Genomic DNA, 17,738 nt, shown 5'->3' on the forward strand with positions numbered 1-17,738 from the left:
GTTATCTCACTTGAGACCAGGTGCATGGCCTCAAACACCATGGAATGTGGCAGGCACCCATTATCAGTGTTGCAATGATGACCTGTTTCTTTCCCATGGTTTTGCCTGTCTTTACAATGGTTGCTTCAGTAGCTTTTTAGCAATTTTATCTGATATCAGTTCTGCGGACTGTGGCTCCCTAGTTTCCCATGGTACTCCGTTTCTTTCTCATCAATCATGACTTGCAAACAGAAGAAACCTCAGCATGTTGTTTTAAATTGGTTCTGTTCAAATGTTCCAAAGGGGCAAAAATTAACCCTTTCCTTAATCCAGGTGTATTGTCCAAAGGTCCGTTAGGTTTTAAATTCACAATGCTCCAAAGGGCAACGTTAACCTTTTTCCTTACACTGTTACTGCTGTGGAAGCTCCTCTGACACATAGATTTTCTACTGGCTCACTCCTATTTTGAATCTCCTTGGTCTTTTTTTAATTCATTCATGGGATGTGGGCATCGCTGGCAAGGCCAGCATTTATTGCCCATCCCTAATTGCCCTTGAGAAGGTGGTGATGAACCGCCTTCTTGAACCGCTGCAGTCCGTGTGGTGAAGGTTCTCCCACAGTGCTGTTAGGTAGGGAATTCCAGGACTTTGAACCAGCAACGATGAAGGAACGGTGGTATATTTCCAAGTTAGGATGATGTGTGACTTGGAAGAGAATGTGCAGGTGGTGGTGTTCCCATGTGCCTGCTGCCCTTGACCTTCTAGGTGGTAGAGGCTGTGGGTTGGGAGGTGCTGTCAAAGAAGCATCCTGTGGATGGTACACACTGCAGCCACTGTGCACCAGTGGTGAAGGGAGTGAATGTTTAAGGTGGTGGATAGGGTGCCAATCAAATGGACCGTTTTGTCCTGGATGGTGTCGAGCTCCTCGAGTATTGTTGGAGATGCACTCATCCAGGCAAGTGGAGAGTATTCCATCACGCTCCTAACTTTTGCCTTGTAAATGGTGGAAAGGCCTTGGGGAGTCAGGAGGTGCGTCACTCGGCGCAGAATGCCCAGCCTCTGACCTGCTCTTGTCGCCACAGTATTTATGTGGCTGGTCCAGTTAAGTTTCTGGTCAATTGTGATCCCCAGGATATTGATGATAGGGTATTCAGCGATGGTAATGCCGTTGAATGTCAAGGGGAAGTGGTTAGACTCTCTCTTGTTGGATATGGTCATAGTCTGGCACTTGTGTGGCGTGAATCTTACTTGCCACTTATCCAGCCCAAGTCTGGATGTTGTCCAGGTGTTGCTGCATGCAGGCACGGACTGCTTCATTTTCTGAGGGGTTGCGAATGGAACTGAACACTGTGCAATTATCAGCAAACATCCCCACTTCTGACCTTATGATGGAGGGACGGTCATTGATAAAGCAGCTGAAGATGGCTGGGCCTAGGACACTGCCCTGAGGAACTCCTGCGGCGATGTCCTGGGGCTGAGCCGATTGGCCTCCAACAACCACTACCTTCTTCCTTTGTGCTAGATTTGACTCCAGCCAAGCTAGGTATGACTCTCCGTTCCCTTTTAATGGTTAGTTAACATCGTGGGCCAACTTTGCCATAGTTCACTTTATAGGCTCCCACTAACTCCCTCCTCTTGCCAATTTTTCTTCTATAAATGAAGCACAATTTTTGTAGGTCTTGGTGCAAATCACAGTATACCAGCTTGAAATGCACATAAAAATACTAAGTAAACTTTTATTTAAGAGTGTGATATATAGGAACTGAAGAAGACCACTTTTCAGGAGTTATAAAGAAAGTATTTGTAACATATAAGGGTATTGACCTATTAGTCTACACGTGGCGTAAAAATTTCTACTAAAATAGACTCAACCTTAGCACAAGAGATGACTATAAGCTGTACTTCTTCACAGTGATGTGATTAAAATAGCAGCAATCACAAATACAAAACATTTGTTCCCAGTTTACACTGAGGATTGCATTAAGAACATTTTAGGGGAACTTTCTTCCTAATGTGCAATGTATGAGAGGTTATGTTTATAGTATATTAGAAGGTGAGAAATGAAGGTAGGTAGCACGCATGCTATGACTATACACTTGTGTAATATATTAAAGATATTAATCTGCGTGCACATCTGTCTACAAAACTGCACTTCCTTTTGTGTCACATTATTGGCACACATTTGTTTCAGTTTTTCCCCTTATAATGTAAATTGTGTTTGTAAAGTTGTCATGCTGTAATTATATACTTCTATCAGTGGTGGTGCTGTAGTGCCTCAGTTTTGTATTTCCCAGCTCCTCACCCTGTACTGCAGAGAAACTCCTATGCTCCAACCAACTTTTCTGTTTCCCAAGTTGTCATCAGTTTTGCTATTTAACTATAAATAATAAAATATAATCAAAGTTTTATGTAAAATTTAGGACAGGACATAGGACTTTGAAATGGGGACTGAATTACGTCTGCATGCCCTGGTTCAGCTATCACTGAACCTCTAACATTTACTTGGCCTTAACTTCCTATGTGCAATACTACAGGAAATCGACCAGTGTCAAAAATAACTTTTAGTACGTTTAGCTTTTATAGGCAAGTGACCTGAAATTTCATAATTAAAGTTTTATTCATGATGGAGCTGCGTTTATTTAAATAAGAAGGTGATCTACCTTTTGCAGTATTGTTGTAAGATTTTGTACAGTTCCTCAATAAAGATTCTGTTGTGTTCAGAGTTAAATAATAATGTTGCACTTGCAGTACTAGACTGCCTTAAGCATTTACATTACTTCCTCTGATTGAATAACACTGACAAATTATTTATATATTCATCAGTATTCCTGTAATTAGATCAATGAGTAAAAATAATAAGCAGGAGAATGAATTGAGTGAAATGAACAACTGGTAAACACCAGTGAAACACCCTAATCCTGAAGCATACAGAAGTGCACTCTGTCCCCTAGTGGGTAAAATCAGTCGAACAGCAGATGTGCTCTGTATTACATTCTTGAGAAAGCTCAGCAGAGGGGAAGGATTAGCATTTTTATGTATGCAGCTTTGAGATAACACGGCAACTGCTGTTTTGTACATTTTTACAGTACAATTTTTTTGACCAAAATACAATGCAAGTTTGTGATGAAGCTGACTTCTCTAGCCTGGCAGAATTTCATGATGTACAATTAATTGTCAAACAGTGGTACTGGCTTTGTGCAGTCAGCTTTTAATCAGAATTCCTTTTGTGATGAACTGGCTTTGATCTGGTTGCAGAGAACCTTGACTGAGATTCTCTTGTTTGTGGCAGACAGTTCATATAAATGCAGTAATAATGATTGGTGGCCAGTGGTTCATAACTAATTAGATCTATGAAACAGTACTGGGGACACAGTTCAAAACCTTGTACACCGAATAGTAAAATCATTCGCACTTCATAATTAAGTGCATACATCTTCTTCTGTTGACGTATATGCATTATACAGGGATATCATTCAAAGGTTGTACATTAAAGTAATATATAGGTTTCATGCACACATCCTGTACTGGATTCCAGATTTTCTTTGCAGGTTATTAACAATCCCACAAAACAACAACTTACATTTATATAGCACCTTATACATAGCAAAATATTGCAAGGTGCTTTACATAGGGAGCTATGAAGACCTAGTGGGAAAGTCGTTAAGGGAGGTAACTGAAACTGCAGTCATACAGTTTTGAGTGGCTGCAATGTGCTAATTAATTGTCATTAAAGCAAAAGTAATTTATGTGCTAAAGAATAAATTCCCTATAATTTACTGCAAAAAATACTCTTTTGTCAATTAAGTAACAATGTTACTGTAACTATACCACAGTAGTAATGTGTTGTACACTTTTGGTGCAGTCAGCGCTATGGTTAACTGTTACTGATGCAACAAAACCTCACAAAACTGTTTTCTCATAACATTCACAGTATATGTACAGTTTTAAGACCCAGAGATGTTAACATTTAAAACATTAAAATAATTATCAGTATATATTGTGAAATGCTAAATTAAGGGTAATTCTATCATGGGAATTTGTTGAATTTCATTAATTTTATCATGCTATTAAATAACACACTTACAACTTTCTCCTCAGCATTATTTAGGATGTATAAGTAACAGCATTTAATTGGAACTTAAATACAAATCATCTCATTACAGTATACATCATACAATTGTACATTGTTGGCATAGGTTCAATGTACATAAAACAGATATAAAGGTAAAAATAATTGTTGGCAATATTATTGTATAAATGTTCAACAGTTATGAACAGCCAAATGGCTAGCTCTGACTACTGGCATTTTTTTTATTTGTTCATGGGATGTGGGTGTCGCTGGCGAGGCCGGCATTTATTGCCCATCCCTAATTGCCCTTGAGAAGGTGGTGGTGAGCCGCCATCTTGAACCGCTGCAGTCCGTGTGGTTTTCCTGCTGTGGCTGTCAATTGTAGCCATGTTGAATCTTGTTGGCTGTGTCACAACACCTTTCTGAATTTCTGCAATGGACTTCTCCATAAGAAGAACATAGGAACAGGAGTAAACCATTCAGCCCCTCGAGCCTGTTCTGCACCTGGCTGATCTGTACCTGAACTCCATTTAACTGCCTTTGCTCCACATCCTTTGATACCCTTACTCAACAAAAATCTATTGACCTCAACCTTGAAAATTTTAATTGAACCAGCAGCCACAGCCTTTTGAGGGAAAGAATTTCAGATTTCCACTACCCTTTGTGTGAAAAAGTTCTTCCTGATTTCACTCCTGAAAGGCCTAACTCTAATTTTATGATTGTGTCCCCTTGTCCTGAATTCACCCACCAGAGGAAATATATTCTCAGTATCTACCCTATTAAATCCTTTTATCATTTTAAACATGTCAATTTGTTCACCCCTCAACCTTCTAAATTCAAGGGGGAATACAAGCCAGGTTTTTGAACCTGTCCTTATAATTTAACCCTTTAAGCTCTGATATTCTGATGAATCTGCGCTGCATCCCTTCCAAGGCCAGTATATCCTCCCTGAGGTGTGGTGCCCAAAACTGAATGCATCCAAATCCTTTTACACCTTCACAGCACCTAGTCTCTCGCCATAAAGAAAATATTCTGATTTGTCTGTCTCAGATACAAAGTGGATGACCTCACACTTCCCACTTTGATCATCATCTGCCATAGTTTTGCTCACTCACTTAGTCCGTCTATGTCCTTTTGTAACTTCCTGTTCCCATCTACACAACTTACTGTACCTCGTAACTTAATATCATCTGCAAACTTGGATATACAACTCTCTTCATTTTTACAAGTCATTGTTATCTATGATAAATAGCTGAGGCCCCAGTACAGGCTAAGGGAGGGGCAGGACTGGCAGCTCAATGTTCCAGGGTACAGATGCTATAGGAAAGATAGAGCAGGAGGTAAGAGAGGAGGGGGAGTTGCGTTCTTGATTAGGGAGAACATCACGGCAGTAGTGAGAGGGGATATATCCGAGGGTTCGCCCACTGAGTCCATATGGGTAGAACTGAAAAATAAGAAGGGAGAGATCACTTTGATAGGATTGTACTACAGACCCCCAAATAGTCAACGGGAAATTGAGGAGCAAATATGTAAGGAGATTACAGACAGCTGCAAGAAAAATAGGGTGGTAATAGTAGGGGACTTTAACTTTCCCAACATTGACTGGGACAGCCATAGCATTAGGGGCTTGGATGGAGAGAAATTTGTTGAGTGTATTCAGGAGGAATTTCTCATTCAGTATGTGGATGGCCCGACTAGAGAGGGGGCAAAACTTGACCTCCTCTTGGGAAATAAGGAAGGGCAGGTGACAGAAGTGTTAGTGAGGGATCACTTTGGGACCAGTGATCATAATTCCATTAGTTTTAAGATAGCTATGGAGAAGGATAGGTCTGGCCCAAAAGTTAAAATTCTAAATTGGGGAAAGGCCAATTTTGATGGTATTAGACAGGAACTTTCAGAAGTTGATTGGGAGAGTCTGTTGGCAGGCAAAGGGACGTCTGGTAAGTGGGAGGCTTTCAAAAGTGTGTTAACCAGGGTTCAGGGTAAGCACATTCCTTATAAAGTGAAGGGCAAGGCTGGTAGAAGTAGGGAACCTTGGATGACTCGGGAGATTGAGGCACTAGTCAAAAATAAGAAGGAGGCATATGACATGCATAGACAGCTGGGATCAAGTGGATCCCTTGAAGAGTATAGAGATTGCCGGAGTAGAGTTAAGAGAGAAATCAGGAGGGCAAAAAGGGGATATGAGATTGCTTTGGCAGATCAGGCAAAGGTGAATCCAAAGAGCTTCTACAAATACATAAAGGGCAAAAGGGTAACTAGGGAGAGAGTAGGGCCTCTTAAGGATCAACAAGGTCATCTATGTGCGGAACCACAAGAGATGGGTGAGATCCTGAATGAATATTTCACATCGGTATTTACGGTTGAGAAAGGCATGGATGTTAGGGAACTTGGGGAAATAAATAGTGATGTCTTGAGGAGTGTACATATTACAGAGAGGGAGGTGCTGGAAGTCTTAACGCGCATCAAGGTAGATAAATCTCCGGGACCTGATGAAATGTATCCCAGGACGTTATGGGAGGTTAGGGAGGAAATTGCGGGTCCCCTAGCAGAGATATTTGAATCATCCACCGCTACAGGTGAGGTGCCTGAAGATTGGAGGGTAGCAAATGTTGTGCCTTTGTTTAAGAAGGGCGGCAGGGAAAAGCCTGGGAACTACAGACCAGTGAGCCTGACATCTGTAGTGGGTAAGTTGTTAGAGGGTATTCTGAGGGACAGAATCTACAGGCATTTGGAGAGGTAGGGACTAATTAGGAACAGTCAGCATGGTTTTGTGAGAGGAAAATCATGTCTCACGAATTTGATTGAGTTTTTTGAAGGGGTAACCAAGAAGATAGATGAGGGCTGTGCAGTAGACGTGGTCTACATGGACTTCAGCAAAGCATTTGACAAGGTACCGCATGGTAGGTTGTTACATAAGGTTAAATCTCATGGGATCCAAGGTGAGGTAGCCAATTGGATACAAAATTGGCTTGACGACAGAAGACAGAGGGTGGTTGTAGAGGGTTGTTTTTCAAACTGGATGCCTGTGTCCAGCGGTGTGCCTCAGGGATCGGTGCTGGGTCCGCTGTTATTTGTTATTTATATTAATGATTTGGATGAGAATTTAGGAGGCATGGTTAGTAAGTTTGCAGATGACACCAAGATTGGTGGCATTGTGGACAGTGAAGAAGGTTATCTAGGATTGCAACGGGATCTTGATAAATTGGGCCAGTGGGCCGATGAATGGCAGATGGAGTTTAATTTAGATAAATGTGAGGTGATGCATTTTGGTAGATCGAATCGGGCCAGGACCTACTCCGTTAATGGTAGGGCGTTGGGGAGAGTTATAGAACAAAGAGATCTAGGAGTACAGATTCATAGCTCCTTGAAAGTGGAGTCACAGGTGGATAGGGTGGTGAAGAAGGCATTCAGCATGCTTGGTTTCATTGGTCAGAACATTGAATGCAGGAGTTGGGATGTCTTGTTGAAGTTGTACAGGGCATTGGTGAGGCCACACTTGGAGTACTGTGTACAGTTCTGGTCACCCTATTATAGAAAGGATACTATTAAACTAGAAAGAGTGCAGAAAAGATTTACTAGGATGCTACCGGGACTTGATGGTTTGACTTACAGGGAGAGGTTAGACAGACTGGGACTTTATTCCCTGGAGAGTAGGAGGTTAAGGGGTGATCTTATAGAAGTCTATAAAATAATGAGGGGCATAGATAAGGTCGATAGTCAAAATCTTTTCCCAAAGGTAGGGGAGTCTATAACGAGGGGGCACAGATTTAAGGTGAGAGGGGAGAGATACAAAAGGATCCAGAGGGGCAATTTTTTCACTCAAAGGGTGGTGAGTGTCTGGAACGAGCTGCCAGAGGCAGTAGTAGAGGCGGGTACAATTTTGTCTTTTAAAAAGCATTTGGACAGTTACATGGGGAAGATGGGTATCGAGGGATATGGGCCAAGTGCAGGCAATTGGGACTAGATTAGTGGTATAAACTGGGCGACATGGACATGTTGGGCCGAAGGGCCTGTTTCCATGTTGTAACTTCTATGATTCTATGATTCTATACAGAGCTCTAGGGAACACCACTTGTCACATCCCACCAATCTCTTTATTCCTACTGTCCATCTCCTACCTCCCAATCAATTACCAACCCATGTCACAGGGTTAACTGCAATTTTATGTGCTTTCATTTTTATAAATAATTTCTTGAGCGGAACCTTATCATATATCTTCTGGAAGTCCATATAGACAACATCCATAGACACTCCCCTGTCCACCATGTTACTGACCTGCTAAAAAAATCCAACTAGATTTGTCATACATAGTGGCCACCCTAGATTTGAACATGGGGACAAAAACCTAGATTTCCTCCTAACCACAGCTTGACAGTGCATCTTACCTATTTAATGTGGGCTGAGACACTACGATAAAATATTATGTGCTGGTTCTGGTGGAACTGGGAGAAATCCTCACACATCTGGTTCCCATTTTTAGCCTGGTGCCAGTCACTGGCCAGCACACAAACATCATGCTCGAGGTAGCACAGATATTATGTCAGGGGCACAGGCACCATCCAGCTTCCAGTAAAATCATTATTTGTGCATTTCTTCTGTGCAATATACTCAAACATTTTTAACCTTTATAGTACCAGCATCTCAAAGGAATTCTATATATTTCATACAAACTGCCAATTCCTCACCCATTTCTTTGAGGTAGGACTCCATAGGTTAAAGTAGGTCTCTGAAAACTGAGTTTCACAGTCCATTTTTACAGCTAGCCAGGTGACATATTATTTAAGTTTGACTGGATTGCATCTTTAGAGGATCATGACTGCTAGTTCTGATAAGCAGAAAGTGGAGGATGTGATAATTCAAGTCGGAGACCTCACTGAAATAAGTTATTTAATTGCAGCACTTGGATATGGTTGTCAAGTGCCCAATTTTGGACTGCACCAGTCCATTTTTTGATCAGGCTATCTAGAAATTTCAAAAGGGTAAACTAACACCAAGTAATTACAATTGGTGCTCTTAGCAGATAAATGCTTACTGGGATGTATGACATTCCCTCACCTGCTCTTTTAGCAGAGACATTGACCCATTGGGCTACCACCTCCATTAAAATAGTGACAGAGGAATGTCATCCATAATGTTAAGCATTTGTCTGCTGATATCACTGATCGTAATTTCTAGACCCAAGAGTCTTTTTAAAATGAAAGTCTATTTATGTCATGATGTATCAGCATTAGATATTTAGATTATTAAGGCTTCTGCTGAATTTTTAATCATCAGCAAAGCAAACCTCAGCACTCAAATTATGATCCTACCTTCCTGGTCTGCATGGCTCAGTAACCACAATCCACATTTATCTACAGCCATCGGGGGAGTCTGCAAGAGTGAGATTGTGGGTATTCAATTAATTAAGTGGTTCAGATGTCAACAAATTATGGGAGTATTGTCATGTGCTGACTTTAGTAGTAACACAACTCTTTTTAGCTGCCAAAATATCTTTTTAAAATGTCTTGATTTTTGTTGTTAGATTTAGAACCACTGGATTGGGATTTCACCCCTTCTGCCCAACAGAAACGGGTTGGTTGCACCCTGAAAATGGGGGGCAGTGACCTACCATATGACTGTTATCACGTTGCTGTGACAAAGTGTACCAGGGCCTACCACTGGAGGGCATGAGGGGTACCAGAGTTCAGGCGGTAGGCCTATTTAAAATGGAAATCAGGGTCCTATGATGAAGATGAAAATTGGCCCCAATATATGTAAATATAGATTTTGAACGTTGTCTCAAACAGCAGCTTTTGAAACCATCTGATTGAGTCATGCATATTTGTGCAATACTTTGTACTTCCTGTTATAACTCTTCCCAAGAGATATGTATATTAACAGAAGCTAATAAGCAGATTAGGAAATTATAATCTTGCGGTGGGGACTATTACACATAGCACAGAATACTACAATACGCTTGGATTGAAACATAAGTACTATGTTTCCAGCCCTACAACCCTCTGAGAACTGTGCATTCCTCCAATTCTGGCCTCTTGTGCATCCCCAGTTTCTGATTGACTTATGTGGCTCGGTGTCAAATTTTGTCTGATAATGCTCCTGTGAAGCACCTTGGGATGTTTTACATTAAAGGCCTTATATAAATGCAAGTTGTTTTTGTTTCTGTGTTAAAATGTATCCAGCGGTTATCAGTGGTTTACACAGCATAACTTCATTGTGTAGGCTCTGAATGATTTTGACTCATGGACGGTTAACATTAGTTTATTGGTCCTGAAATTATTTTGTTTTCTGACTTCCTGTACCATTTATTTCAATGATGTTTCAGTCTTGCAGGATGCTATTGACAAGAATGACATATGTGACCTGATCTTGGCAGGCATCTGAATGTGCACGATGATAATGCCAGAGAAAGTGTGAAACGAAATTATAGATATCCTATGAATATGGAAGCTGAAAAGTTATGCTGATGTTGAAGTAACAGCTAATTGGTTTTGTGACACATTCTGAATTACACATTTGAGATAATGTGGCACCCATAACCTTGTAAATGAACTGCATTGTGCCAAGTCACCCATGAAGATTTTGAGGATCAGATTTTAGAATATTAATTAGTTCACTGTGGAATTGATATTAATGCAGTGCTTAGTTATTTTGTAACATTGTAAAATATCTGATAAACAGCTCAGAATGTTGATTTTAGAATTTGCATTGTGTCCTCCATAAAGTTCTGCATAATGATTCTTCGCAAAGCTGGTCGGCAATATATACCACTTCAGTGTTAGCCATTTCTTAATATAGCAACTGAACACAGAAAGAGTCAAATTTGACAGGGGAAGGCCACTGAAGCAGATAACAAGATTCAAGAGACAACTAAATGTGTTTCTGGAGGCAGAGAGTAGAGAGGGATACAATGAGAAGATAAGAAAGTAGGCTTGAGATCAACAAAAAAGGAATGGCATGTTGATTTAAATGCAGTTGCTTCTTGCTAAAATATCCTGTTTCCTAGACATCCAAATTTCAGAGTCATTCAACATTTAAAAAATGGTGTAGTATTAATGTTATTCCACTAAATGTCAATGCCGCTATATTATATATATATTTATAAAGCGTATAATTACAGCACGACAAGTTTACAAATGCAGTTTCCATTATAAGTGTGGACATAGGAATTTATAATGGTAAAAGTTGATACAAGAATGTGATATAAATGTGACATAGACAGATGACAATAGGTTTTATAGACACGAAGTGTGCACAGATGTAAGATTTAAAAAATACTATAGATATAAAATGCTTACATATTCATGTAATTATTAAATATTACGGCCCTGAGATTCCTTGGGATGCAATCCCAGCAGCTAAGCCAGGAACGCGCCTATCAGTGTACTCCAGCGTCAACTCCGCTGGAGTGTACAGGATGATTGGGAGGGCACCTGATTAGCATGGGGCAGGCAGGTGCAAGAACCATTATGAGCACATCTCTGACACCCGCCTGACCCATGCCCATAGAAACTTTGAAGTTTGCTTACCTATTGGGAGGAGTTGTTTGGGGCTCCACCCAACCCCAGATACATTCATCTCAGTCCCCTATGTAACTCTGGAATTAAAAAAGAAAATTCCACTCTTTGGGAGTCCAGGCCCACATACGTCCTTGTGGAGAGCCTCCATTCACTTGGCATACTGGCCTCCACTGAGTCTCAGTCCCCACAATTGCCTCTGTCACCTGGCCATCATTTGCCTGTAAGAGTTGAATGGCGATACTTTCCCTTACAAGTCATCTAGAAAACTACTGGAAGGAGGTTTATGATAAATGTCAGTTTTGTAATTCAGTAAAGAATACACAAAGTACAGAGGAGAATTGAAAAAGGAAATAAGAGGGGCAAAGAGAGTGCATGAGAATAGATTAGCGGATAACATAAAAGGGAACCCAAAAATATATAAATAGTAAAAGGGACCAAAAAGGAGATGATCTTAGGCAGGCAGAGGGCATGGATAAGGTACTAAATGAGTACTTTGCATCTGTCTTCACTAAAGAAGAGAATGCTGCCAATGTCACAGTAAAGGAAACAGTAGTGATACTGGATAGGATAAAGAGGAGGTATTTTAAAGGTTGACAGTGTTAAAGTAGAGAAGTCACCCAGTGGTGAGCAGTTGCTTTTCAGACTGGAGGGAAATGCACAATGGTGTCCCCCAGGGGCTGGTGTTGGGACCACTGCTCTTTTTGATATATTTTAATGACCTGGACTTGGGTGTACAGGGCATAATTTCAAAGTTTGCAGATGACACGAAACTCAGAAATGTAAACAGTGAGGAGCATAGTAACAGACTCTGGGAGGACATAGACAGACTGGTGAAATGGTGGCAGACACATGCAGATGAAATTTAACATAGAGAAGTGTGAATTGATTAATTTTGGTAGGAGAGGCAATGTAAACTAAATGGTACAATTTTAAATGGGGTGCAGGAACAGTGAGACCTGGGGATGTACGCACACAAGTTTTTGAAGGTGGCAGGACAAGTTGAGAATGCTGTTAAAAAGACATATGGGATCTTTGGCTTTATAAATAGAGGCATAGAGTACAAAAGCAAGGAAGTTATGCTAAACCTTTATAAAACACTAGTTAGGCCCCAGCTGGAGTATTGTGGCCACTTCTGGACACTACTCTTTACGAAGAATGTCAAGGCTTTAGAGAAGGTGCAGAGGAGATTTACTAGAATGGTTCCAGGGATGAGGGACTTCATTTATGTGGAGAGACTTGAGAAACTGGGGCTGTTCTCCTTAGATCAGAGAAGGTTAAGGGGAGATTTGATAGAGGTGTTTAAAATCATGAAGGGTTTTGATAGAGTAAATAAGGAGAAATTGATTCCAGTGGCAGAAGGATCAGCAACCAGAGAACACAGAATTAAGGTAATTCACAAAAGAACCAGAGGCAACATGAGGAAAAATATTTTTATGCAGCGAGTTTTTATGATCTGGAATGCACTGCCTGAAAGGTTGGTGGAAACAAATTCAATAATAACTTTCAAAAGGGAATTAGATAAATACTTGAAGGTGGAAAATTTGCAGGGCTATGGGGAAAGAACAGAGGAGTGGGACTAATTGGATAGCTGTTTCAAAGAGCCAGCACAGGCACAATGGACTGAATGGCGTCCTGCTGTGCTGTATCATTCCATTATTCTATGAAGTGCTGGCAATTCGGTATAATCAAGTCTCTGTCATCTTCCTGAGATCCTGCCAGTCTCCCACCAGCACCCCTGAGGAATATCGAGGCTTTATAATTATGTCTCCCTAACTGTTTTAATATCACTACAATGTTTTCCATGACATCATGAAGTCTTGATTGGTCTTTAAGGGAACTATAAACAAGTAGGTCCTTTTACCTTCAGTGGATGTAAAGAAATTGCACAGAAACAGAATCCTAGTCTTGTAAATTTGCCGCTCCTCCAAAACAGATGAATGAAGAAGCTTAGTAACTGTGGTAGACAATTGAAATCGGCAGATAGTCAAGGGTTCTGGCAACCTTAACCTTGTTAGTCTCAAGATGCTGCCCCACAAAATCTGGCTCTGCAATACAAAATTACAACCCAGAATTGATAGAAGAACTTATCCAAAGTTGTAGTCCAGCAGTTAAAAAGAAGTGACCTGAAACCCTAAATCCTATTGATCGAGTTCAGAAATAATCGCAAACGTAGAATATAGGAGGGTTCTAGTGTAGCAGAATTTTTTTTAAAAACATATGTCAGGGACTTAAGCTGTAGTAAACAGACTAAATTTAGAATACTTTACATTAAAACATCTGTAAAATATTTTAAAACCAGTCTCTATACTAAAGTACTTAGATTTTTGAAAATTATGACATACATGTGGCAAATAAGAGAAAATATGTAGTTTTAAGTGATGAACAATATAGGACTATGAAACTTTTTTGAAATCTAATTAAAATGATAAACTTTGTTTTATTGCACACAAGAACATTTACAGCTCAAGGGGAGGCACTTGGCTCTTGCTGTAGGAGATAGTGAGGTTGATGGAATCTTGCCAGTACTAGATTACTGACTAAGCAACTATACTGTTGCCCTGTCATCCTTGTGAAGGACCACACTTCCACTCCCTTCTCTGAATCCTTAATCCTAAGGGAGTAATGCTCATCCATTCTTAGCTTCTACCCTCCTTTCCTACCTTACCAGATCTCTCTATCCAGTCAGAAGTCCAGTCAGGGGGGAAAATGCACCCCAATGTATCTATGGTACAGAAGTGTATTACGCATTTATGATGCATTTTTTTTGCCTTTTAGATTCTCACTACAGATATCATGGGAGCTGAAAAGTTCCATTTTGAGTCAAACTTACTTCTCATGAAAGGTTTATAAATTGTGTACTTTAAAATACTATGGATTGATTTGCCTCCATTTTGTGAATGAAGATTGAGCCTCCTTTAAATATAAGTGTGTAGTTAATGCTACCTTTCAGTATAGGAACGATTAATGTGTATCTAAGATTAATATATGATGCCATATTTAGCTCACTCAACCTAACCTACATCAGACCAACCCAAATTGAATTAAACAATTATTTTGCCTATAACCTGAGTAAAGTTCAGCATTGGTTGACAACCATTTAACTCTTGACTGGCCACAGATATCAAGAAATAAATTGACTTCATTGAAAAGGAAAATTGGATGTATAACGGAGGGTCAATTCGCTGATGTCCGTTGTGCGCCCCTAGCAAAGTTGAATTTTACCCCCTATTTATTTAGTTTTCTACACATGCAAAGATAATCTAATTAACAACATGATAATCACAAGTTACAATTGTTTGTTGTAACATAACCAAGTTTGACAAAGCAACACAACTCATTTCAGCATCACAGTACTACACATTTGGCTGGGTTCAATTTAATGCAACATTTCTCAGTTAATTTTGAGAACTACACTATAGGTAGTCTTTTCAGTTTCCATATCACCATAACAAGTGCTATTTCATATGCTTTCCTTTTATGTCTATAATAATAGAAAGGCTTATGACCTCTTTCCACCGGTAGTAACACAATTAGTCAAAGTTAAATCCCTCTATGCAGCAAGCTAATCTGTCTCTCCGCAATGTGTTGGTTATGTCTCTGTTTGTGACGTGCTGGTCATGCATCAAGGGTTTGCCTTCTGGAAGGGCTTCACAATTGTTCTTCATTCCTGATTCATCAGGCATCTTCTCTTTTTTTAAAACTGTTACCCTGTATTTCTTATACTTTGAGTGCTTTTGTTACTAAATTAGCTTACCGTGGTGACTGCTGAACATCTCTTTCAAATAAATTGGTAAATATGTGAAACCCAACCCCAACCTTCCACGAACACGCCTACTTCCAGTTTAACAGGGGCGGGTTGGGGGGGGGCGGCTGAGTAACCTGCTCTGGAGAGGTAGATTGCGGGTCTGTGATTCTAATATTTAAATGAGTACCCATTCCTTGGATTTTGGTGGCCATTTGAATTTAACGGCTGAAGGCCGGGTCTCCTAGCGCTCAGAAAACCCGGCAGCTAAACGGAGGCAGGAACTGCCGGATCCAGCAGGGTAAATGCTTTTCCAGCACTGCAAGCAAATTTTCTGCTGCAATCGATCTCCCCCCGCTCCGCGATCGTCTGCGCCCTCCCCCGCAATCTGCCACCCTCTCCCACAAAGCCCCGATCGCTCCCTCCCTCCCTCCTCGTTGCCGCAGTCCAACCCCTCCCCCTGCCCCTCACCATGCGCCGAACGTTTCCGATTGTGGGGGACCATCCGCAGCGCTCCCCGGCTGCGGCCTTCTACCGCAAGCTTTCCCGTCCAGCAGCCAGCCAGCCTATCAATCTGGCCGGCTGCCGGGCGGGAAACGGGGGAAAAAAATATTGATGAGGAACTGGTGTTAAATTTGGCTGGACCTCCAGCATTTCTGGCTTTCCCGGCCACAAACACACTCCTTCCCACCTCACCATGAATGTCGGGGCCTTAGACTCTCGTGCTTTTTTACCAATTGTTCAAAAAAACTTGTCCTCCACCTCTAATATGGGGATTAATGGGTTTCCCGATGGGAATCTTCTTAACAGAAATATTTGTAAGAAGGAAAGGAAGACCAACTGAAGGACACTAGGAAGGTCAGGCAACACGCCAGTAACCACTGCTGAAGCCACTGTCTCAGTCTGAACCAGACGGTTCACAGCCTCAGCTGAGCTTCTGACCCCATATCCTCTCCATCACTAAGACCACCTCTGTAACATCATCTGCCTCCACCTCTGTCTCAGCCCATCTGCTGCTCAAACCCTCATCCATGTTTTTGTTACCTCCAGACTCAACTATTCAATGCTCTTCCGGCCAGTCACCCATCTTCTTGAGCTCATCTAAAATTCTGCTGCCCATATGCTAACTCACACCAGGTCCCACTCACCCATCATCCCTTTGCTCGCTGACGTACATTGACTCCCGATCCACAAATGCCTTAAATTTAAAATTCTCATCCTTGTGTTAAATTCTTTCATGGCCTCGCCCCTCCCTAGCTCTGTAATCTCTACAACCCTCCGAGAAGTCTGTGTTCCTCCAACTCTGGTCTCATACACATCCCACGCTCCCATTGCTCCACCATTGGTGGCTGTGCCATCAGCCGTCTAGGCTAAAACCTCTGAAGTGCTCTCCCCAAATCTCTCCTCCTCTCCACCTCTTTCTCCTCCTAGAAGAACCTCCTTAAAACCTACCACTTTGACCCAGATTTTAGTCATTCTTCTAATATCGCCTTCATAGTATGTTACAGCACAAAAGGAGGCCATTCGGCCCATAGTGCTTGTGCCGGCTCTTTGAAAGAGCTATTCAATTAGTCCCACTCACCTGCTCTTTCCCCATAGCCCTGCATTCTTTGGCTCGGTGTCAGTTTTTGCCTGATTACGCTTCTGTGAAGCATCTTGGGATATTTTGCAAGTTGTTGTTGTTGGTGCTGAGCTACTCCATCAGTTGTGTTCAGATTCATTGGGCTCAATTTTAGGGGGCAATTGCTGGTGCGTTGGGGGCGGGGGGACTCTGAAAATCACAGAAATCCCGCTCGGGTTCAGAAGCCTGCTCCAACCCGTCGACTTCCGAGTTTCCCAGGGACATACCTGTGTGCACGCGGGCAAAAAATGGAAGTCCCGCCGGCAATTAAAGCCGTCGGGATGACACTTATAGAGCCAAATGTACCTCATTTAGGTACTTAAGGCACTTTGCCTGTGACAGATTAAATGATTAGAATGATTTTTAACTTCCCTGGGCGGCTTGCCCACCGCTTCTGATTCACGCTTGCAACAAGACGTGAAGGGCCTGATCAAGGAATAAGAAACAAAATAAATTAAATAAAAAACCATAGACGGAAGTGAAAATACAAAATGAACCTACCTTTGCACCCTGCTCCGATGTCCGATGTCTCCCTTTCCGATGTCCCCCTCTTCATCCCCCCCGATGTCCTTCCGATCTTCCCAACTCCCTACCCGAACTTCCCCTCTGCCCCCCCGGTCTTCCCCTCTTCCCCCCCCCCCACCGATCTTCTATTCTCTCCCCAGATATTCCACTCTCCTCTCCCCCCCACCCCCGGTCTTCCAGTCCAGCGTCGGATGACATCTTGCTCTCTCTCTTTCTCGCCCCTGCCCGCCCCCCCACGTTGCAGTACCTGACGGCAGCCAGCCTGTCAGGCCGCCGACCATAC

At 41.7% G+C, this 17,738-nt stretch overlaps 1 protein-coding gene across 1 annotated transcript in view; it reads left to right on the forward strand.

The window, feature by feature from the left end:
• Positions 1 to 17,738, forward strand: part of LOC137332124 (protein phosphatase 3 catalytic subunit alpha-like) — a 463,527-nt gene that overhangs the window by 385,851 nt on the left and 59,938 nt on the right. The gene's annotated exons all lie outside the window — the stretch shown is intronic.

The sequence above is a fragment of the Heptranchias perlo genome, chromosome 14, assembly GCF_035084215.1.
Source record: "Heptranchias perlo isolate sHepPer1 chromosome 14, sHepPer1.hap1, whole genome shotgun sequence".
Classification (NCBI taxonomy): domain Eukaryota; kingdom Metazoa; phylum Chordata; class Chondrichthyes; order Hexanchiformes; family Hexanchidae; genus Heptranchias; species Heptranchias perlo.